This window comes from Mixophyes fleayi, chromosome 8, assembly GCF_038048845.1.
Source record: "Mixophyes fleayi isolate aMixFle1 chromosome 8, aMixFle1.hap1, whole genome shotgun sequence".
NCBI lineage: Eukaryota > Metazoa > Chordata > Amphibia > Anura > Limnodynastidae > Mixophyes > Mixophyes fleayi.
In genome coordinates, this window is record NC_134409.1 from 39,818,404 (window position 1) to 39,844,039 (window position 25,636).

The window sequence follows — 25,636 nt, forward strand, 5'->3', positions numbered from 1 at the left end:
TGCTGCTGAAATCATGTTAACAGAGTTGTTTTTATGACTATATGCGAGAATGTGTGTAGCCAAAACACAACAGCAAAATGCACAAGATCAATGCTAGCTAAATTCTGAATGGTTGCTACGGGCAACACCTCCACTTTTTCCGATTTAGAAGGTTTGATAAATCTAGCCTCATGGGTAGTACATTCAGGGGGGAATTCAATTGGCCGTGTTACTGTAAAAAGTAATGCGGCCTGCGCAATATTACAGACGTTGCGGTAATAGTGCATGTAATTACCGTTAATACGGTAATTTCAACACCGTCTTTTTCCTTGCGGCTCCCTAGCAGGGTTAAAATTACTGTATTAACGGTAATAGATTTAGCGCCTCTTTACCCCCGGCAAAATTGAATTCCCCCCTCAGTGCCGTGGGCAGGATGCTGCAGAATGGACTGTTCGTCCAAGAGACCAGGCAAGCATGAAGCTCGTCAGGTGGGCGGAGTCTATGTTTCAAGTGGAGGCCGCATAATTAACAAGCACCTATTTTTTATTTCTAGTTATGTCTTATATTTTTACAGTACTAAACAAGCACAGAAATGACACAAGTCCCATGCGTATATTTTGATATTTTGATATTTTGTTGGGGGGGTATGAGCAGCAAATGTACAAATGTATATTTAAAGACATCTCTCCCACACACTGTTCATTATGTCTTCACTCTTATACCGAGTGAAATATACTTTAAGATATAAACATGTCCCCTCCCTAACAGAAGGGGAAAGCTCGACAAACTGCCGGCATATGGGTCCAGGAAATAAACTGTGCTGCTTACTTGTTGAATAAATTCTCCTTCACCAGCAACTAAACATTTATATTACTCATAAATAGTAAAAAAGAAAGAAGTACAAATAGCAGGATAAGTGACTCAGGCAGATTTCCTGTGGTGTCTATTTGTCCCAGTGATGACTGTTTAAGATTATTGTTTTACCCTTCTCTAGACAGCGAAGTGCCCTCTGCTTATTACTGTATTCCCTATAAAATGTGTTCTCCATAAATGAAATAGTGCAACATTTAGGGGGGGATTCAATTAGCTGTGATGCTCTCAGGAACATAGCAGCTGTGCAGTTTCCTGTTACTACGGTAAAAATATATGATCAGTTTTCAGGGGTGCGAGGAAGAATGAGCCGATATTTCAGTAAAAATATACGACCGAAGTGTCTCCAGAATAGAATTCCCCCAATAGCGTACACCAATGATGAGCAACAGGCTGCCCTCTGAACCTTCCCCTGCGGCCCCCTGAACCTTCACTTGGGCCCCCAGCTCCTGCCTGCTTTATTGTAAAATGTGTTCGCTATAGTACACTCGTTTAAAAAGCCTTTAGATATGTCATACTTGCCAACCTTATGTTAGCTGGGTCCGGGAGTTCCTGGAGGGCACGAGGGGTGTATGGGTGGAGGGGGCGGGGCTTCAAGAATTGCAGCATTTTGGCCCCGCCTCCAGTGATGTAATGCCTGTTTTGGGTCTTTTTACAGTGGTAAAAAGACCCAACAATCATTACATCACTGGGGGCGAGCCAAAATGACACAAGTCACAAAGCCCCGCCCTCTCCGCCCGTACATGCCGACTCTAATTTAATGAAGTGGGCAGATGCGGGGGAAATGCCAGCTCTCCCGGGATTGTGGGAGACCTACCCAAAATTCGGGAGTCTCCCTGACATTCCGGGAGAGAGTGCATGTATGGGATATGTTATTACAGATGCTGTAGGTGTCTTTTTTTTATTAAATGTACTTATTTAACTTATTACAGAGATTAAGGGTACTGTGCGGCCCTTCTGAAGGTTAGAGGGCCTAAGCATGCGTTGCCCATCACTAGTACACACATACTATACGTTTTCTGAGCCAGGTACACAGCAGTGACACTATTGGAGGTACATTGTATGTTAATGTATGAAAGAGCCATTTGTGTAATGAAGGTGCACAGTTGGCATTACTTCATGCAACAGTTACAAGAGTCTACTCTCATGGTGGGAATTATGTCTTACAGTTGGTGCAATGTGACTATATTACACACTTGTAGAGCATTGGGAGTTATACTATAAACATGACTTGAAAGAAAAATAGACTAAGGGTGTACATATTTTTACCATATTCTACAAGAAAAAGTGTAAGAGTGTTGTTTTCTTTAAGTATAAAGTTCAAAATGTGTTTAAAATGAGTTTTATAATTAATACACATTTTGTTACTGTTTGTTTCCGATGTTTTGGACTACAACTACTTCCATCGATGAAGGCCACTTTAATCATGGATTATTGTTTACGCCATAGGTTTTATTTCATTTAATTTAAACTGTAAACCTATTCCATCAAAACAACTTTTTATTCATATAATTCACTTATAATTCATTTGGCCTCATTAGCAAACATTCCAACCTACATGACGAAAGTCTTGTCTTTCCTTAAATGCTAGCCTAGTTGTAGTTAAAAAATAATTCACATGTTGCTCATCGCACAGTGACATATTTCCATCCACGCCATCTCCATGTCAAAGGCATTTAAAGCAGGGAGGGGGACTTTTAAAGGCAATCTAATTCAATTTATCTTTTAGACTTTTGATGAATTGTGTAATGTAGTTTGTAGACTATACCAACAGTGAAGTAATACAAACTGTATGTGTTGCCTGTATGCTACATAGTACTAGCAGACATTATGCAGAATAAATCATCTGGCCAGATCTTTGCTTTACACTCAAGCTTGAGACTTTTTGTTGTAAACATTACATTGTTTTAATGCTATCCAGGCCTAGTACAAGTGAGTGTAAAACATATCAGAGGCTTCAGGATAATGAAACTCGCTTTAGTACTATATGCCTGCTAGAGAATAGATATTATATATCTGCTTGAACATTGATTTCTCAAATTAAGAGATGTAGAGCTTGTCTGTTTAATCACAGGCCAGAACTACTCCTATAGGGCCTGATTCATCTTTGAACGCAACCTGCATGTAAGTTGTGTTTTTAAAACAAGCACGGGACTGAAGCATACATGCAAGTGGATCTCTAGATATGTCATACTTGCCAACTTTTCCTCGTTGGCTCCAGGGAGATCCTGAGGGAGATGTGCGTGCGGGGGCGGGGCTTGACGAATCACATCATTTTGGCTTTGCCCCCTAAATGATTGTCACAATTTTGGCAAAATACAGCAAGGGGCAGGGCTAAGATGACACGATATTTGTGTCATTAAGCCAACCCCTTATCAATTGCAGGGGCGAGTACTGGGAGGTCTCCCAGAAATGCGGGAGTTTCCCGGACATTCCGGGAGAGTAGGCAACTATACATTAAAGAAAAGTAGCTAATGAATCTCTAGAGACTAAAGTGTCTTTTACATTTCTGTCTCCATTACTGAAGTCGTGTTGTCTTACCTGTCAGCCTTTGATTAAATCTTGGTCTCTATGAAAATGGCCACCTCCATAGGCATCAATACATGGACATAGGACACTTTCTGAATTTCTGAACTGTGTCATCATGCCACAGATGGCGAAGCCAACCACTTATTGTACTGGCTCAGCATCAGGGAGAATGCCAGACTCTTCAGGGAGTGAGGGAGATCACCCCTATTTCAGGGAGTCTCTCTGACATTCAGGGAGAGTTGGCAAGTATGGGATATGTTTCCATATAATCTGGTAAGTACGCTCTGCCCAAACAGTACTTGTCGTATGTTAACAGACAGAACAGACTGCAGGATACATACATACATGCATACGTGAAATATAAAGTCCCACCACAACGCATGCAAAAAATCAAATTATAAGTGAAATTACCAATTCATAAAACTATCACAATTAATAAATGTTTAAAAAATGTTTTTCATTTTTTTACATTAAATACATAAATCAGGATGTTTTTAATATGTACTGTACATACAATGTGTTTATATCAATCTTCCTTGCATACACATTTTCTTTGCTATCTAGTGGCACCCGTACGTGTAGTTTTCAATATAAAGGCGATGCCATGACAGTCATCACTATCACTCAGCACTTACACCTGCCCTGTAGCTAGTGCTAATGATACGGCTAAAAACACACATACTTAAGAGAAACAGAGAGCTTGAAAGGTCCGTATCTGCGTTGGCTCACTCTCGGCGCGCCCTTACTGTACATTGCATAGGTTCGTCTAACCTTTCCCACCACCTTTCCACCCTCAAATCGTAAGCAGTAGTGTCATTTGCATTCAGGCGTGAATTGCATGCAGTTGCGTTCATCTGCGTAAAGTTTGTTTCAGAACATGCGCAGAGGAGCTATTTCTTGCAAGATACGGCACGTAAAATGACTAATGTCCGAAGATGAATCAGGCCCAGAATCGTTAGATGCACAAAAATGCAAATTGCAAGATATACAAGAATGAGGGAAATTGATCTATAACTATTCCCTATGGTATAAGCTACACATGCAAGTCTTAGGGATGTATTTATTGAAATTCAACGATAAGGCTGATTTCTATCACTCCTTATCACAGTGATAGAAAATTACCTATTGCCGCAAATTACCATTAAAATCTTGCCAAGGCGATACTGGCGCCTTTGCCAGACCAGTCTGAACGGACCTCACCTGGTTAAATTTGATTAAAGTTAGAGTCATATGACAAAAAAAGGAGGTTGAATACGCTGCCAGGGTTTTGCTTGTCAGGAAAGTCCCACTGATTAATGTAATAACCATACCCCCACTGATAATACAAAGAGTGTAATTCACTGCTGAATCCTTCAGGAGAAACTCCCAGCTAAGGGCATCCAACAGTCGTTTACCCAGCGTCACTATTTGCTATCTAAATATGTTACCTGGCTCTCACAGCTGCTAAAAAACAAATGGTAAAATTTGCCAAGAAAAGTATGAATCTGCAACACTGAAACAGACAGACAGACATCTGTATCCTTTCGTGAACATAAAATGACTCATTTAGTTCATCCATATTTACATTTACCAGGTAAACATGGCTGAAGACCTTACACTGAATACATTCTATTACACAGGATGCTAGACCTCTTTCCTTGTTAGTGTGAATGGACTTATTCTAGTACGTCTTCGTTCTGTAAAAGGTGTTATTCCCCAGAGAGGACATAAAGCTGCTGTTTACCAAAATGATAAGGTACAATATCTATTTGAGGGCAGCCAGACATAAGGTCATGTTTCCTCCAGTGATATTTCTAGACAATGTTATTACAAATACAGCATGCTTTATGTGACTCGATATAAGGGGTACACTATATCCAAGGTACCTCCTATTCTGCTTATATTATACAATAAGGGCTCATTTATTCATTAATACATATTTTCATACATATATACACACAGACATATACACATTTATTACCTGTACACACAAACATATTTAGGCATACACATACTCATATTCTGTATATTCAATTGCACACAGACTCAAATAAACATATATACATGCATAGTTGACAATAAGTTCTAATTCAGGGCAGTCCCAGGCTTCTTTTTTATATAATCTATATTCATTGCTTGTCATACATCAAATAAACAGATATACCCTCTCTGTTTCACCCCGTTTGCCCCTCCCTTTAGCTCATACTTTCCAACATGGGCAAGATGTTTCCCCGGAGGTCCAATGTGCAGGTGGGTGTGTGAGGGCGGGGCTCGAAGAATTGCGTAATTAGCCCTGACCCAACAGGAACATCACTACTCTGGACCAACAAAACCAGGGGGCAGGCCACTATGACACACCCATGACATCACTAAACTAAGCCCCTCCCCCCCTCCATTTACTTTACACGGCCGGCCAGGATCAGGGAGAATTGCCTGCTCTCCCGGACTCCCAGAAATTCGGGAGTAGTAGGCACGTATGCTTTAGATTGTACAAGCAGGGCCCTCTTCCCTCATGTCCTCCTTCTTCCACTTTCATTACCACCAGCATGACTATGCCTTCTCTCACCTGTCCGCTGCACCCACTATACCGGGCACAGCTCAGTTAGTTGTGTTTTACTCAATTTTATATCCCCCTCTTCCCATGTCCTATAGTTTTGAGACAGGTTTTTTTCTCCCCTACCTCCGTAGTGCTGGTTACCTTGTTCTATCCATTTTGTAGTCATTGCACTGTTTTGCCTGTAATATTGTGTCCTGTTCTTCTATGTTATGCCTTTCTATATATTCTCTGTACAGCGCTGCGGACCCCTTGTGGCGCCATAGAAATAAAGTATAATAATAATAATAATAATAATAATACATGATAAATTAATCTGTTTAAACACTTGTCTGTAAATTAACAACTGCATGAATAATAGGACAAAAGAAGGAAAAATTATTTCTCTATGGAAACCAGGAGGGAAATTAGGGTAAGAGCAGGCCCGGCTCTCCTATTAGGCAAGGTTAGGCACTTGCCTAGGGCGCCGGGCTCTGGAGGGCGCCACAGAATGGTAAATGACTTTAAAACTGTGCGGCGACCACTGACCATACCTGTCACGGCCGCCGCACAGCATTCAGATGCCAGGGGAGGGGGGAAGAGGCTATTGCTCACCACTGCCGCCTCTCTGCTCCATCTCCTCCCCTCCACTCACTAGTGTCAGTGAGTGGAGAGGAGGAGACGGAGCAGAGAGGCAGCGGTGGTGAGACAAGATAAGGGAAGACGGGGTGAGGGGGGAGGAGGGGGAAGAGCGCCGATTTTTGCGGGGGGGGGGGGGCGCCGATTTTGTAAAAATGCCTAGGGGGCCATGGAACCTAGCACCGGCCCTGGGTAAGAGGGAGGGAACAATGTGTGGGGGGGAGTGGGGGGTAGGTCACTTGAGTAGAGACATATTGCTAAAGAGAGGTTATGGTCCTGTGCGGAGGTACCACAATTTACAGTCAAATACTACATGCAAGGAATGTATTAAACATTATTAAGTATTAACTACACTCATTATTGCGAGGGAAGTGTAGAGATATGGTGGGCGGTGGAGTTTAGATGAGAGCGGTAGGCATCGGCTTATTTAAACATCAGCTAAGTAGCTGTAAAATCAGTGAACTTGTCCTGAGTTGAGCAAATAAAGTCCTCCATGTTCATAACAAAGTCTATTCTACTGAAATTAAGATGGGGTAAATGTATCAAGCTGCGAGTGTCCGGCAGATTCTAGTTATCATTTATTTAGTACATTCTACAAAATAATAGCTAGAATCTGATTGGTTGCTATAGGCAACACCTCCACTTTTCAAACCTGCCGAAAGCTGACCGCTTACATTTACCCCATGAAGGGAGGACTTTCAGATTTCCAGTAAACCGGACTTACAACTTTTATTGCATTATCTAAATGCTTCAACAATGATTTCTTATACATTGAATTGGGAATTCTAGTGTGTAGCAGAAGCCGAACCGGGATAAAGTGGGACTTCAATACTTAATATTTGCGTGGAAACCTGCAAGATCTTTTGCTATCACCATATGTGAAATGTGGTGCCAATTGCTGAATTACATCTCCAACAAGTAGATGGGATATATGGGAACATTCTGTTTAGAGGGCTAAGATATCTATATCACCTCGTCATAATCTTGACTTGCATTTCTATGACGGAAAGGATAGAGGAGCATATCTTTGCCATTGTAAAGATCTTTAGCCAGTGCCCGTCCTCCAGAGTAACATTTAGGGCTATTTGCCAAGCCAGAGTATATTTAGGTAGTGATGTACAGGTGCTGTCTAGAATAATTTGGTAGAAAGTGCTTAATTTGCAGATACGTCCACTGCTCCCTGAGAGAGAGTGAGAAAGATTCCTGTAGAGCAGGGAATTGTCACACCCAACTTGTCTCCACCATTCTCACCAATCCTGGCACATTTCAGCCCGAGGGGCATGACCTGACTCAGCAGCCTATTTCAATGGAACAAAAATGCAGTGACCCAGCCCAAGATAGCTCACTATGGGACCGGCCCGGGGGGGGGGGGGGGCAGATGCCCCCCAGCCTAGCCTGCTCCTGTCTGTAGTACACCAGGCTTTGTGTGCTTGAGAAAGTACCCCAGGGGGTAACCTCGTGTTACATATAATAGAAGTTAGTGGAGAAACCCTAGATGACAATAACATGTGTGTTCTGAAAGAACAAGTAGCGTTCTGCCAAAAAAAGCGCTACTGCAGTGGAACACAATGCAAGAAAAAATGACAATGCATACCGCAAGACAATGGTTTCTAGAATCAGACCTATTTGAATGTGTTTTCTAAACATTTCAAAAATGCCAGTGGATATGAGGCTTAAAACATGATCTCTGAATAGCAGATGGTGGTAGCGGATGCATCATTTCCTAGATGATGATAGTCACATCACAAGGAGTAATACAACTGCAGTGACCTCTCTCATCCTATTATTAACTATGTCACAACAGCAGAAGCAAGTTTCTGTTCCCTCGCTACAACTGTCAAAACCAGACTACAATAGTAACCATAAATGAAGACAATATACAAAAAAAAAAAAAAATCGCAAAGGAGTTTTTAAACCATTTGATCTCTAGTTTAAAATGTTTGTTTTATGTTTTTTTATAAATATTGAGTAAAATATATAGGCTTCTATTTTGTGTGCATGGCTTAAGTAAAGTGAAATATCAGCCAAAGATTGTAATGACATATCAGGGGTCTGCTGTGGGCTGATCCCCTCCAGCCCGCGACCAATCATTCAAACAACATAATGCTGCATCACAAATGGACGAATCCCAACCCTTCCAGGTCACAAAAGGACTCTTGCTGAGGACTATTATTATTATTATTATTACCATTTATTACAGTCTAAATTCCCTAGCACACACACACACACACACAAACAGAGACAGACTGATAGAACAGAGACAGACAGACAGGCACACAGACTAGGGTCAATTTGTTAGCGGCCAATTAACCTACCAGTATGTTTTTGGAGTGTGGGAAGAAACCGGAGCACCCGGAGGAAACCCACTTAAACACGGGGAGAACATAAAAACTCCTCACAGTATTTTGTTTTTATTTTTAATTTTGAAAATTCAGGAGGAATACTTGTACACATTTTGGGCACAGGTTATTTAAATGCAGGTAGATACATGTGAGCATTCTACATATAAGATATCTTAATATATATCTTAAGTTACGGAGAGTTTATACCTCATCAGTAGGACTGATAACATTTATTTACTAACAGGAAAAATATAGACATATAGGAGAAACATAAAAGTCAGTAAAAATCACACCCCTCCACACACTAAACTACCACACACAGAAGTATTTCGTAAATGATCCTAATTCTATAGGATTGCAAAACCCTTACCATGCTGCTATTCTCAGCTCAGGACAACTTCTGACATAGGATAATAGTGTGTCAGTAAAAATGCTAGTCATCAGTAAATGATTAAACAATTGTGATTAGAATATATTTTCAAGGACTAGCAAGTTTGCTCATCAATAGTTATTTCAGCACCATCTGAACTTAAGAGAAGCAACGTATGAAGTATGTTTATTAGGTAACGAGACTGATTAAATAACACATTTATTTATTGGTATTCCAAATTTAATGTTTGTCCCCTTCAATATACTCCCCATTTGCACTAATACATCGCTGTAGTCTTGTTTTCCACTGGTCGAAGGCATGGAGCAAATCAATTTCTGTCACTTGTTTCAACATATCTGCTGTTTTCTTCTTTACAGCATCAACTGACTCACAATGTGTCCCTTTAAGCACTGATTTAACTTTTGGGAAAAGATAAAAATCACAAGGTGCTAAATCGGGTGAATATTGAGAATGTTCAAGTGTAGTAATGTGTTTGTCTGTCAAAAACTGCTTCACAGAAAGTGCTGTGTCTGCAGGCGCATTGTCCTGGTGAAGAAAGAAACCATTTTTCCACAGTTGCGGACGTTTCTTTCTGACTCTTTCTCTCAACTTTTGCAAAATTTCCTTATAATAATACTGATTAACTGTTGTGCCTTCTGGAACCCATTCTTCCAAAATTACACCCTTGATATCGGAAAAAAAACCAATGTGCATTGCTTTGAATTTTGACCTCCTTTGACAAGTTTTTTTCATTCTTGGTGGTGACGGTGTTTTCCAGTGCATTGACTGTCTTTTGGTTTCAGGATCGTACTGGAAGATCCAGGTCTCATCACAAGTGAGTACGTTATAAAACAGGTTTGGATCTATCTCAAGTTGCTGCAGAATGTCAACAAAACATTCTTTACAATGTTCTTTTTGCTCTGGTGTGAGAACCCTTGGGACCATCTTTGCACAAACTTTCGTCATGTTAAGATCCTCATGCAAAATTTTCCATACGGTGTCTTTGTCAATGTTCACGGATTCAGCTATCATTCGAACACTGAGTCGGCGGTCTTTTAGAACAATCTGACTGATTTTTTTCTACATTTTCTTCGGTTCTTGAAGTGCAAGGTCGTCCAGGGTGTTCATCATAGTCGACATTCACACGTCCCCCACTAAATCTTTTGTGCCACTCAAACACACGTGCACAAGACAGGCAGTCATGCCCATAGGTCGTAGTAGGCATTATGTCGGTGTTTTGTGCAATTTTACTAAAAATTAAAAATTGACACGTTGTTCAACTTTTAAACTTACCATTTTTTCGGCACTCTATAGAAAACACAACAAAACTAAACGTCACAGTGTTGCAGCTTGTCACGCAGGTTCAAACCTGTTCAAGGTTAGTACGTATGCAGTTATAACCGGTTCTGGCTGCTTTGTTTACTAGGTGGAATCACAGTCTCGTTATTTAACAGACATACCTCGTATATCATACTTACCGACTTTTTACTCTTTCCCTATGGGAGATCAAGGAGGTGAGGTGAAGTGTGAGGATGGAGGTGGACAGGGCTCAGCGAATCGCATCATTTTAACTCTGCCCCTGCAACGCAATGATACAAAGTCATTTTGTGGCAGGGGCAAAATTATGGGATAGAGGCTCCCATCCAGGTCATGCGGGAGAATGACCTGCTCTCCTAGGAGTCTGGGAGACCTACCTGGAATTCAGGAGAGTGGGCAAGTATGACGTATACATATTTATAAGAGCTCACCCAGAGAATCAGTCTCTCTTCATGTTGTGTTCCTGTCAGTATAGCATATTACAGCAAATCACCAGCCTACTATATTTCAATGGTAATTTCCCCTCACTTCACTAGAAACCAGTGACATCACTGAGGCAATATTCAGACAGCTTACTAAATTGTTAGGCTTTATTTTCATGACTATCATCATCAACATTTATTTATTTATATAGCGCCAACATATTCCGTAGCGCTTTACAATTGGGGACAAACACAGTAAACTAATAAACAAACTGGGTAAAACAGACAGAGAGGTGAGAAGGCCCTGCTCGCAAGCTTACAATCTATGGACTATTGGATGATTCCACTGCATGTAGGTGACAGGTGCTCTTTAATGTGAATTTAACATTTTCTCTACAAACTGATTTGCTTGTAAATCGACAAATGTACATATATGCAGTCAGGGCCAGTGATGGGATCTCCAGCGCCCCCCACTGCACCGAGTTGGCGTATACCCCCATGCTTGTTACAATACCCTCTCTGTGTAGAAGGGATCTCGGAACATAAGGGGGCAGGTCACCTGAACGGAAAAGTACATTTTTTTCTGCTCTGTCGGTAAGCTCTGGTAAGTGCTGCACCCCACGACTTACCATGTTCCGCCGGCCCGGTATACAGTGCATGGTTAACATTAGTGCTTTAATTAATGCAGGCCAATAATAACATGCAGGATAAGTATTAAAAAAGAAAGGGTTAAAAGCATAAACTTAGCGGTGCTAGCTGTTGCTAGATGATAAGAAATAACAGGAAAATTAAAGGCCAAGTGAGATATAACAAGTTTTTTTCCACATTTCCTAAACTTTATATCCATTTTCTATAAACATCACTGTTAAAATAAGCTGCCGCACTGATTTACATATAATGTAGACATTTCTTAAACAATAACAAGCTCTGGGACAGCCATTTATAGACTACGGCAAATCTACATTGTCCTAAAAATATCACATGATATTTTACATGAAGTTTAGAAAACAATTCAGTTTCTTATTGAACAATGTGACAATGTTTTGATATATTCAGTATTTAATTTCATTCAATATTTCATTTTTGCTCTGAAAGCCCAACAACAAATGCCATTTTGTGCCCCAACGAAGGTGAAATCATACACAAACATCAGTAATGATGTAATTTGTGTATGACAGTCACCTGCGAGATTAAGGTAAGTGTCACAGACTGCGAGTGATGTTGCTGACTGAGAGTGTGACCTCACTGTGCTGCTAACAGTTGATGCTGACTAATCTGGGGCAAGAAAGTAATGGACCTGGCTACCAATCACCCACAGTTCACAGCCCCAGGTTAGCATTACTAGACAGCACCTGACATCAGGTGGGACGACAGTGGGATGAGACACAGACATAGTTAGGGATAGGTCAGAATGGGCAGCACAAGTTCCAGGTCAGAAAGCTGAAGGTTAGTATCACACATTGGGGTCTATTTATGACCCTTCGTTTTTTTCTGTAGAAACTTTCCAATCCTCATCTCATAGATGCGGATTGAAAAGTTTCTCATATGTATTAAAAATCAACACAGGAACAGCCGTTCCGAAAAACGGCTGCTCCTGTGAAGTCTTACACTTACCTAACACTGGATTCTTCTCTTTTCCTCCCTCTGCGGTGCCGATCGTCCCTCTTTCGATCCCTGTGCGCATGCGCCGACCGGTAAACTCGGGCATGCGCACAGAGATCCGTGTCTGCAGGAACCTGAAGCATGTGATGGAGGGATCATGTGATCCCTCCACACATGCGCTGTGCAGCTCTGCTCGTCAGAGCAGCGCTGTTTTCAGTGTAATGTTTCACCTATGTTAATGTACGCCAGCTTCAGATGGTGCACATTAACAAGTAAAAAAAGAGAAATACTTCACCTGCCAGTCTTTAATACATAGCGTTACTGAGTACTCCCCATACATTGTTATGGGGAGTGCTCAGAAAAACGCTAATGGGTGCAAAGCAGCAGATATCTCCGATATCTGCTGCTATGCTAGATTAATACATAAGGATTTTAACGGTAAAGCCCGAAAACGTTGTTTTCGGGGCTTTACAAGAGGGAAAAACTTTAATAAATAGACCCCTTTGAGTCATCAGGGCTTCTCCCCTGCCTTAGATTCCCGGGAGATCTACCTAGATTCGATAGTCTCCTGGACATTCCAGCAGAGTGGCCGAGTATGGCATATGTGGGGTAGAAATAGGAAACACATTGTTTCCACTTTCACATTATGGATCTACTGGTTTCAAACCCAAAGTGCCTGGTCAAAAACTGTTAAGGTATCACCTCCCCTGTGACATGAGTGATGTCACTAATCCATCCCATGACCCCGTTATTCCTGCGACTACCTGTGCACCAAGCAGACACGTGCATTCAGACAGGACTGGCCGGCCTCCTACTTTCAAGTAAGTTAATGTCTTTTTTTTTAGAAATTAGTAAAGGGCAGCAGTTATTTAATTGACCTAAATAGACATTAGTGTGAATGCACATGGGCGAATATTTTGAGCCCATTGTTTATTTGTGCTCAAATTGTGGTCACCGCAGCTTTGAAAAGCCGGTACAATAGCACCACTGGAGTGGATCGTGGATACACTGGCGAATGCAGTGCAGTGGGCTTGCGTTTGAACATGCGAGTTTACAATAAAAAAAATAGTAATTGTAATTCAGCAACACTTTCAAAAGGTTAGATTGCTTTTGTGAGACACTGTATGATCTGTGCATGTGGAAAAGTTTGCCCACTAAAATGTTTTAACAGTGCATTATTTTGACTATTTTTCTATCGATTTCTCTCTTGTTTCATTAAAGTCAATTCTAAAACTAACCATTTCATTACACATACAGGAATTTATCACAAACCCAACATACATGGTTGTTAAAAATTGCTTATGAGGCACAATGTTAAAAAAATTATTTTGTCATGACAACATCCACCTACTGTTACTCTACTGTCTAACATTCTACTCACTTCATCATAAAGGGGTCTATTTACTAAGCTGCAATGAGCCAAACATCTGGAGAAATTAGCTGATTTCTCCAAACAATGTCCATCACAGCTCTTCTTTTAATTTATCGAGGGGTTTAAACAGGAGAAACCAGAGATTTCTCCTGCCTTAACCTGTTTAATGCTGGTCTCTGCAGTCCCCATAGACTTCTATAGGGACAGCGATGTGACACAATTTAACAAGTGGTGAAAAGCGAAGCCAGCCTTTATAACTAACTATTTCACGATGGCGTTAGCTTACCTTTTTAATGTAGTCCATAGTAGAAGACGCTCCTCATCCATCGCTGAGCCACACAGGTGTCAGATCCTCCACTCGCTGGCAGTTTTAGACTGCCGGTGAAGGAGTTTTTAGTACGTTTGGGAGGTGGGTTTCGCCAGGGCACATCAATGAGCCCTGGCTTGGTAAATACAAGCAGCAGTACATTTTGTAAAATGATACTTAGTGCCGCCAACTAGCAGCCAATGATAAATACACCCCTAAATGTTAGCAGATTTCAAGAGACATTAACACAAATGATGGGATTTGGTAGGTTTATTCTGAGAGAAGGGACTAAAACTGCACCTGAATTACATAACCAGCCTTGTGATTCTCATGCCAGATATTTAAATCCTTATATAAGTTAGGTTGGTTAGGCAGGTTCTGAAATGCTGTATTCAACCATGATGAAGCATAGATTCTGCTCACTGGGCATAATTGTCAGCATCTTGATTAACATATTATCTGATACATTTGATTAAAGCTGGGTACACACTACAGAAAATTTCTCCCAATCTGTAACGATTTTATCAATGACTAAAAGTCCGAATCAGCATGCCGGTTCATGTGTACACACCTACACGAGTTACCTTCAGATCTGTGCTCTATATCTGTCATAACCATCTGCTGAAAAGATTGTCACTCTGTAAACTCTATGGAGATCTGCCTATACTGCTGCTGGTGAGCACATACACATTTTAGAATTTGCACGACATCGTTCCCTTCGTTGATAGTGATTTTTAGTCAGTTCATAAAATACATATGCAATATCATCATCAACTATTTATTTATATAGCGCCACTAATTCTGCAGCGCTGTACAGAGATCTCACATCAGTCTCTGCCCATTGGAGATTACAGTCTATATTTCCTAACATACACACAGAGAGACTAAGGGCAATTTGATAGCAGCCAATTAACCTACTAGTATGTTTTTGGAGTGTGGGAGGAAATCGGAGCACCCAGAGGAAACCCACACAAACACGGGGAGAATATACTAACTCCACACAGATAAGGCCATTGTCAAGAATCAAACTCATGACCCCAGATCTGTGAGGCAGAAGTGCTAACCACTGAGCTACCATGCTGCCCATGTCCTAACAGTCATTTATAGTGATAATTGGTTGAAAACCTGTAGTGTGTACCCAGCTTTAGACTATGTATTTCAAATACAATTACAAATTTACCTTAAACAACAAAAATCATGATATGTAAATCAGTAAATTAGTTTGTGAACTCCTTGATCAAAGCTTGTTTTTCATTAATGTTTTGGAACTTTATAATGATTTTAACTGCTAGCGTTTACTTTTCTTTTTTTCTTTTATCTAGATGCCCGAACTCACTTCATAAAGTACAACACTCCACATGCCATAAAAAAACTTGGCAGACGTAGACAAGTGAGTAAATATATTGGAAAGCCGTAAGGCCTAATGCATGCACTGCAGACATAACACTTCCTTTAATACAAATGACTGCAGTAAAGTAATAGTAACTTCCCTTGAGAATATCTGCTCTTCATTCTTCCAAGGAGATTATTGCAGAGATGATGATGTATATAAACTAAAAAATAAACTAGACATATTGTTTACTTTAACTACAACTTCTAAACGAGGCTAAACAAAGGAATCTTCTGTTCCTCGTTAGCAGTCTAAAGTTTATCCGGGTTCTAAATCCAAATTAAACTTCTGTTTTAAGCATAAATAAGGCAGGCAAGGTCTCACAACAGTCCCTGGAGAACATCTTCAAAGCCATATCTGAAAGGATATATTTCACTGTAAGCAACTGTCATCTGTGACATTGCTGGCTGACGATGATGGGGAATAGTTCAGAAACAGTATAGAAGCCAAATCTTACATAGCTATAAAGAGTTTGCACACCTTGTACAGTCCTTGCTATAGACAGTCATAAGTCTCCCACCCCTAAAGGGCAACAACAATGCCACATCGCTGGCAGTCTTCATGTCTGATGCCTCAGTCATCTTATTACTTCCTAATGAATTTATAAACTGATAGAATTGTCTGTGCTTCATGATGTGTTAGAAACAACACATTGACTTAAATGAACAGGGAACAGTGTATGTCTGCTTTCTGAGAAAAATATAGTGAACAGTGCAAATGTGTAGACAAGATGATGAATCCTCAATAAGCAAAAATTCTTTGTTAATAAACCATTAAAAAAAAAAAGAAGAAACTGCAATCTAATAATTGCTGTAACAATGGACTAATGATCTCAGTAAAAAATGTATGTATCTTAAAGAAGTAGTTTCGTAACATGACTTAATGAACAGACAGTAAGCTTTGGATGGTAGGTATGTACAGATATCTAAAAACAAAACAGACTATAATATGTAAAGGACAACAAGGGATCATAAATCATAGGGGCATATGTAACAGTCTCCTAATCTCCAAAAACTACCCTTTTGGGGGGGACCCCAGCAATTTCAGTATCTCCTCTATTTATAGCTAGGGGATCGCAGCAGATATCAGACATATCATCTGTGGTCCAACAGTTTTCATACACAATAACAGTCCCAATAGGTTTTTATGGGGACTGATATTTTTTGTGATTTAACAAGTTCTGAAAATCAAAGATTTTCGGAACTTATGCCCAATGGTATCATAGAGAAGATGGGAAATAGGTACACTGGTGTGTTCACAAGGACAGCAGTTTATCGTGACTGCTGTTCCTGCAGAACACTTTTAATAAATGGTCACAATCTTTCATTCCGATAAGGAATGAAAATGATTGTGTCAAAAATGTGATACTTAATAAATATAATAAACATGACCTATAGAAACTGCCTTATTCTAGATACATTCTCTTTCTACCAGTTTCAGAGGTTCTGAGTTAAACGTATAGCTGGATTTAGTTTTGTATTTTTTTTAGATTTTATAAATGTAAGATTACAAGGCCTCTCTATCACCGTGAAGGTAACTAATACCCAGGATTGTACCTGACAAAAGCAACACTGTAAGAATGGAGTCTTTCAGAGATTGTTAAATACTTCAAAGACATTTGTGAAAATACTTTTCAACGGGCACTATTATTTATTGTACTTCATCATATTCAAGCACACAATCCTTTCAAATTCCCAATGATTATGCCCTGGACTGACGGCATAAAAAAGTGCTGAACTAATAGATGTATTCAATGGTACAATGCTTCGTTTCCATGGCAACTGTAAAGGACTCATTTTCTGAAACAGCATGGAAGTGTTTTCAGGGATCCGTGTACACTGGTCGGAAAGGAAAACGGATACGCTAGGAGGGATTTTGGAGGGTCACTTCCCAGAATTACTGCTTGTTGTGTCTGCACATGCTATTGCATGGATGTTTGCTTTTGTTTGGGACTATTTTTGAGGGACATTCAAGACTTTATACATTCCACGTCTTTATCATTTTCTAACTGGACTAACAGCGCCTGAAATAAGTTATACTTTAAGGGCTCGTTCATACATGTGCATGGGGAAAGAGGATTAAAGCACATGGAAACACACATTTTAGTGATGTATTTTTACCACGTTTTCCATGTATTGAGCTATTACAAATACAAGCAATATTAGTATCACACCCTATTTGCATGACAAATAGAGTGTGCTGCTTTTTAACACGTTAAACAAGACATTCAAATTTTAGAGGGCAATGGAGAAAAGCCCAAAAGAAACAATTCACCCTCTTTTTAATTAAATTTCAGGCATAAATTAGTAAAAGAAGATGGAATTAACAGCCTATAGGTGTGAAAAAATCCTCAAGCTAAAATGACGATTGATAAGTAGAGATTAAAAAATAAAAAAAATAAAAATAGAAACTTTTGTTGCTGCAAAGAAAAGTGAAATGGGCATTCCATATGCACATGACTCAACAACAACCCTTATGGCACAGATTTGAATAGATAAGTGAGCAATTGGTACTGATGAATAAAAGGGGTCTATATTGTGACACAACCCTGCGACCTGCTGATGTAGAAGTTATCACAAATAATGATAATAAAAACTTCAGACCATTTCGTAAATTATTATTTCTCTATTTAGTGTACATGTATTCCACAGTGCTGTACAATAAAGGAGTGAAACTGAACAGACAATGACGTATGAGATTTAGTGAAACGGGAGGTGAAAGAGCTGTATGCAACAACTTTACAATTAAGTTGGGTACACACTAAAGATTTTTCACCAGATTTTTGAACCAATCACACAATAAATGACCATTAGGTTCAATATTGCTTTAGTGTGTACGCTCCCACTATCAGGTTTTATCGTACCAAAGCTCATCGTATTGTCTGATTTGATTTTATAACCTGAATAAAAATTTCTATAAAACGACCAGCAGCGTAGGCAGATCTCTATAGCGTTTACACAGTCGCAATCTTTTCAGCAGATGGTTATGACAGATGAAAAGCACAGATCTGAAGGTAAATTGTGCACACATATGAATCGGCATGCTGATCGGGACTTTCAATCATTGGTAAAATCGTTAAAGATATCGCATCAGGAGAAACTTTCTGTAGTGTGTACCCACCTTTATACTCAATGATCATAAATTAGGGTTAGCGCTCTGAGATAAAAATGAAAAATAAGTTTGGGCTGTTGCTTATAGACCATTGTCCAGGGGGATGTCCCCCTTCCTTCACTAATATATAGACATAGTATAAACAATAAAGGCCTGGCCCTGCCTCCTTACACTTATACTGATGACTAAATAGCTCATCAGTTTTCATTCTCCTCTAAACAAGAAGTAGGCGTGCTGGAGCTTTATAGCTAATCAGGGACTACAAATCTAACCATGTCATGTCATCATGCTGGGACTTGTAGTTCCACAACAACTAATAAGCCACAGATGGCAAAGCTGGTCAAATCCAGTGAATTAAGTGATCAATCATTGCATATTTGTCCATATTCTGATGAACCTGTGACATCGGGAAAGACACATATCCATGTGAATAAAGCACCAGTGTCTAATTGTACATGAAATGCGATAGGAATCTCTGAGTGTGGATGTGCTGAGCACACAGACAGTGATGATTTATAAATTTAGATTCTAAAATATGATACTCTGGTAAACGCTACTTCACAGGCATGATTACCAGGGGGTCATGTTTAGACGACTGCACAGCATTGGTTTAAATAAAGGTTAAATGACCATTCAAACACAGCAGATACAGTGACACAGTAAACATAGTTATTAATCTGTGACATCTGCTCTGACTCTAATTCTATTTATTAAAAACTTAATAGGTAAAATGATCTACCTGTGGAAAGGCAACAACACTTGGAAACAAACTCACCATAGCATACCATATGTTCCTTATATGGAGCAGTTCTAGGTGGATAGATAGATAGATAGATAGATAGATAGATAGATAGATAGATAGATAGACAGATATTATCAGATTATGAATTCACACATTTTTCCTAGACCAAAGTGTTGAATTCAAGTTTCCATGTGTAATATGACAGCTGAGATTAAACACCAATATGAACCATAACTGAACTATCTAATATAAAAGTCTTTAGGTAAATACATAGTTACCAACTGTCCTTAATCTCCAGGGATCGTCCCAGGTTTTAAAGATGTTGCTCTAAAAATTTCCCTATATTTTATATTGCGCATAGTACAATTCTTACTATTCTGAATATTTCAGGCCAATCTTTTTCTAGTCCTCTGTCTTAAAGTGCAATATCTTACTTTACTGTATAGTATAAGAAACCTCAAAGAACAGATGATGCATTGAACAGGTAACAATGCACCTCAGTCTCTTGGCTTGAAGGACATTTCAATACATGCCTATGCATTACTCGCACCTCACAGCATAGTCTGCATTTTAGAGTATAGAAAGCCTCCCTAATCCCTTCTATCTCACTCATATATAACGGTGCAGGATCCCCCTACAGTCCCCACTGCCTGGGCGGGGCGGACATCACACCAGCATGCTGCACAAAGTATACATGGACTGCGCTGTACAGAACATCGCAGCCCTATCGCCACCTTTACGCAACTGGCAAAGTTTCCACAGCAGCTGCCCTCACTTACCCCGATCCTGGCTGAACAAGGCGGAAGAGTCTCTGCAATCAGCTTGTCCTCATCTCTGGTGTGACCCTATGGCAGGGAGTGAGCTGTATCCCTGTGCCCAGCCTGCTGCCTCTCTCCTAACTCCAGCTTTTCCTTCCTTTCTCCTGCAGGACGCCGGCGCAGATCCCAGCAGTGACGCACACACTCCCCCACCCCACTGCTGGCACCAAACAAGGAGGAGGGGGGCTGAGGGGTCCTTGGTCTGGACACAAGTCCTGCCCCTTGTAGTCATCCGAAAACATTGATGTGCCATGAACATGAAGGGTGTGGATGCTGATAAAAATAGATAACAATATAAAGAGAAGAGTCTGGGCTATTAATAACCCAACATCATTCTTGTTGGAGATGATGAGAAACCAATGTCAGTCTCAAAACTTATATAATGTAACCTTATATAATAACTTCTGTAACGTGATGTGTTCATATCTGTAGGGTATAGAGGAAACTGCTTCATAACATCGAATTAATATGAACAATTCTCTGATATTTTTACATCTTTAAATAATTAATTTGATATGTAGACATTTTTTAAAAGGAAGCTACATTTGATTACATTTACATTTCTTTAAACCTCCCCACCTTATATGTTTTATGTAGTTTCCTAACATAGTAGCAAGTGATTATTTTGTGTAAATATATAATAAAGTTCAAAAGATAAACAACTTCAATGTCCATGGCAGTAAGTGATTGGAATCATTGTGTTTTGACAGTATATTGTGCAGCTGCAGGATAAATGAGTAATATCACAAATGTAAATATTTTGTAACTGTGTTTATTGTATTGTGCATTTTGTGAATACATTTAAGTGATACACTTCGGGGTATATTTACTAAACTGCGGGTTTGAAAAAGCGGGGATGTTGCCTTTAACAACCAATCAGATTCTAGTTAACATTTATTTAGTGCATTCTACAAAATGACAGCTAAAATCTGATTGGTTGCTATGGACAACATCTCCACTTTTTCAAACCTGTAGTTTAGTAACTATACCCCTGAGTATCTTGTTAAAACTGCTGCTGTTTACAAACTTTTAGGGGGGTATTCATTTGGCCGAGTTACTGTTAAAAGTAACGTGGCCTGCGCATTATTACCGTTATTACGCCGTCTGTTTACTCGCAAAAGCCGTGTTAAAACTACCGTAATAACGGTAATAGTTTTAGCGCGGCTATACTTTGGGGGGAATTGAATTCCCCCCTAAGGGGGGGATTCAATTGTTAGCGAAAACCCCGGAAAACGAGTGCTCGAAAAATATTAGCGTTAATACGGTAATTATTCGCTGAATTTCATTTTGAGCTGCGAGATGAAATTCAGCGAGTAAACTACCGTATTAACAGTATTTACGCACATATTACCGTATTAACGGTAATATTTTTCGAGCGCTCGTTTTTCCGGGGATCTCGCTAACAATTGAATACCCCCCTAAGTGTTAATTTTGCTACAGTTCATGTTTAGTATATTTGTTTAATTGTTAACTCCAGCATTACTAGACCAACATAGTGCACTGTCTGTGAATGATATATAAATCTGACCTCTCATATAACATATGTACTGTATTATTCACTAGCAAAGTCCTCACTTGTGTGCATCCTGCTCTAACAAATACAGCAATACAAATCGTTACTTCACTGATCCTAGCACTGCCATTAGGCTCATTAACCTCTATACCTACTCTGAGCTCTGCAAGTCCCCAAATAGTTCTCATTTAAGAATTTTCTAAATTGCCCAAGAATTTCATAATGTGTCACTTGTATGTTCCCCTGATTTCTAAGGACACACTCACTTTATAGATATTTTTTCCTAGCATTGATTGCTGAGTACCACTTCTGTTGTATATTCTTTGTAGAAATTATTTTTATATTCTTTGTAGAAATAATTTTACAGTTTAATATTCCTTTGTATAACAAATATAGGAGAAGGTTATTACAGTACAGACATAGTAAAACAGTATCTATACCACTAAATGATAATCTCTCTGCACAAAAGCATTTTATGCCAAAATTTAACAGGGATTAAATTAAGACTTTAAGGGGCATATTCAATTGTTGTTTTTCCGCTGTGCGGAAAAACAACTACAGTTAATACGGTAAAATCTAGTTGGATTTCAGCTCGCAGCACAGGGAGCTGCGAGCTGAAATCCAGCGAGTAAATTACCATATTACCGCGGGATTTTCGGCGATCCCGCCGACAATTGAATATGCCCCTAAGATTTTTATCGTTAGACAAACTCAAAATACGTATTGTTTCATATGATAAAATAATGGTTATTTGTATATGTGTTCAAAATACTTTATAAATGATTCTGTGCCTTCTTTAGATACTTCAGTTCCACCCTCATTAACTCCTCTTTTCATTTTTCTTCCTAGGTTTATAGGACTCCACTCCCAATAATAGAAGTTGCATAAGTGAAAGGAATTTAATGAGAAATTTTTATCAAAAAGGGACTACATTAAACAGCAAACTCCTGAAATCAAGGAAACATTGTATATTCTTAAAGTACATATTTACATGAATTAATTATATTATAAATGCAAATCAGCCTTATGTCCGCCACCCCACAGAACAATTCGCTACAGTTTCACATTACAGGGTAGACCCCTGCCTTATATCTTCCTATCAGTAATATTCAACATTATTTTAGGTAGTTGACAAAGGTACCACTAAAAACGTGAATACAAGCTCCTGTATAAAAGAGCAATTGGAAATAGTCTCAAATATATATGTAGAGTTTCAGGAACCTATTACCTATTTCAGTTATACTGTTATCATGGAGGAAACATATTTTCCTATGCACATTATACTTTATGTGTTTGTCTATTATAGTACACGGCAAAGGAACTTCTCAGAGTATGAAGTGGTTCATCAGAGAGAACAGTACCTTACATGCAACTGCTTATATATTTACAATGTCAGACATCTCACTTTAATATTGGATCAACTTTGTTTCCAATTTGATAAAAAAAAAATGGTGCAAAGATAGAAGCAAAACATGAAACCGTCATTATATCCTTGCAATATATTTTAAACGCTGTCAACAGATGCCACTTATATTTGAAGCAAGCTAACCATACCCATGCCAACCATTCTGGTTTGAAACACAAAGGCATAGCTCTAATACTGCCCATCCCCTTGTTCACGCTCTTCCTGCATTCGCTTCAATACCCTCGGCAAGTACTTTATTAATTGTGTCAATCTTTTTTTTGCTGCCTCTTAACATCACTTATATACATAACTTAACTTGCATAATTTCAAGCAAATTACATCACTCCATAATGTTAAATTGAACAAAAGATCACAGCATGACACAACAAGGGCTAGACCCTGTAATTAACAGCACATATATTCAGTTTAGATTAAGTTATATTTAGCTCTAAATATAATAACATGAAATGACCTGCTGATCCTGCAATTATTTTTTGGGGGGGAATATTAGCAAACAATTTAATAATATTATATTTAAACATACTTATATAAAGATATACAGATACATGTGCTTTATTTGTTGTTATTTTTACTCTCTTATACCATGTACATTTTATTGTTGCTATTGTTGATCAGGAGAGCTTTTTTCAACCATAAAATTCTCAGGCCATGTTTCTGTTAGCCAATAACATGCCAGCTTCTGGGGTCAGAGTATTAGTGTGCCGAATGGTGTGTCTGGTCATGAGTAATTGGCAGAAGTGCTCACATATAGTATTTGCTCCACTTCAAAATAATGCCCAATACTGCAATCAGTAACTAAGGGCCTGATTCATTAAGGATCTTAACTTGAGAAACTTCTTATTTCAGTCTCCTGGACAAAACCATGTTACAATGCAAAGGGTGCAAATTAGGATTTTGTTTTGCACATAAGTTAAATACTGACTGTTTTTTCATGTAGCACACAAATATCAACTTTAAATTTCAGTGTACAAATAAGCTATCAAGTATTTGTGTGCTACATGAAAAAACAGTCAGTATTTAATTTATGTTCAAAACAAAATCCTAATTTGCACCCTTTGCATTGTAACATGGTTTTGTCCAGGAGACTGAAATAAGAAGTTTCTCAAGTTAAGATCCTTAATAAATCAGGCCCTAAATCTCTACCATTCTACTACAGGTGACTGTACCATGTATGTATTTATTTTATCTGTAATATATGTCTAGGTGACCGTCTTGACCAATAGTATTATTACTAACATTTATTTCTGCAATGCAAGCATAGTTTGCAGCAATTTTACAACTTGGAACTATGTATACATAATTATAGAGGTAAGAGGGCCTGCTCGCACGGTTACAATAAACAAGACTGCAGGAAGAAGTGATATTTGTAGATTAAACTTGGCTAATACTCATGAAACACATTCCTTCTGGTAAAGTTTTACGTATTTTCGACCTAATTGGCTGCAAATCCCTCTGTGTATGGTTCTAAAACAACATCTCATCGGAACTGGTGGAAAATGCAATTGGATGATAAGACCATTGTGCAGACAGAACAGACATAGATCGTATTTGTCAATAAATTAATTGCTGGGATACTAGTAAACAAGAAAAGGTGGTAGTCCAGGCCTGTTCCAAACTCTCCCTCCCCCTCAGCCGGAAATCTGGAAAGCTGCTACATGCAGTTATTGTTTCTGGGGCTCTGCTCTGTTAAGCTGGGTACACACTACAGGGTTTATGTCCAAAAATCGGCTCAACCAGCCGACATATGACCGCTCGTTCAAAAGTCGGGTCAGTGTGTGTAGTGACACGATGGTCGAAAGTCTGCCCAAATGGACGATTGTTGCCTCATTCGGTTGGTCGTACCGTTAAATATTTTCGTTCCAATCTCGTTTCAGTTGTGTAGTGTGTATAAACTTCCGACCGATTCACGACAATCCTCCGATACTTCCTCAACCTGGGGGACGTGTGTATGTAATTTGTGATGCCTGTACCAGTCCCACGTGGTGCAGTATCCGCACATCACAGGCTTGTGTTTTGTATAGAAGTGTATTGCACCTGTCTGGCTGCAGACCATTACACGTGTATAAAGCACGTGTGTTATTACCCTTTGCATCTATGTTGGGAATCTATTCATATTTACCCTTTATAAATTTAACCTTTATAAACTGTTCAACTTATAAAGTCATATTAAACTTTATTAAGTAATACTTGTAAAATGCCCAGAATAAATCACACAGTGTTGATGCAACAGTTTTATTGCAGGTAAAAAAAAAAAAAAATTTGTGTAGTACAATATGACACGTGAAAAAAAATGTTGCTTCAGTGTGTACGAAATTGCAATCATTGCTCACGACAACATGGCTGTAAAAAGTTGCTAAAGGGACGTCCGCTCTTCC

The 25,636-nt window shown here is 39.2% G+C and overlaps 1 protein-coding gene across 1 annotated transcript in view; it reads right to left on the minus strand.

Moving 5' to 3' along the window:
* LRRC8C (leucine rich repeat containing 8 VRAC subunit C) overlaps positions 1-20,459 on the minus strand; it is a 36,817-nt gene extending 16,358 nt beyond the window's left edge. The window contains exon 1 of the mRNA XM_075182404.1: positions 20,284-20,459. The gene's annotated coding sequence lies outside the window, so the exon portion shown is untranslated. The remainder of the gene's footprint in view (positions 1-20,283) is intronic.
* Between the last annotated feature and the right edge of the window lie 5,177 nt (positions 20,460-25,636).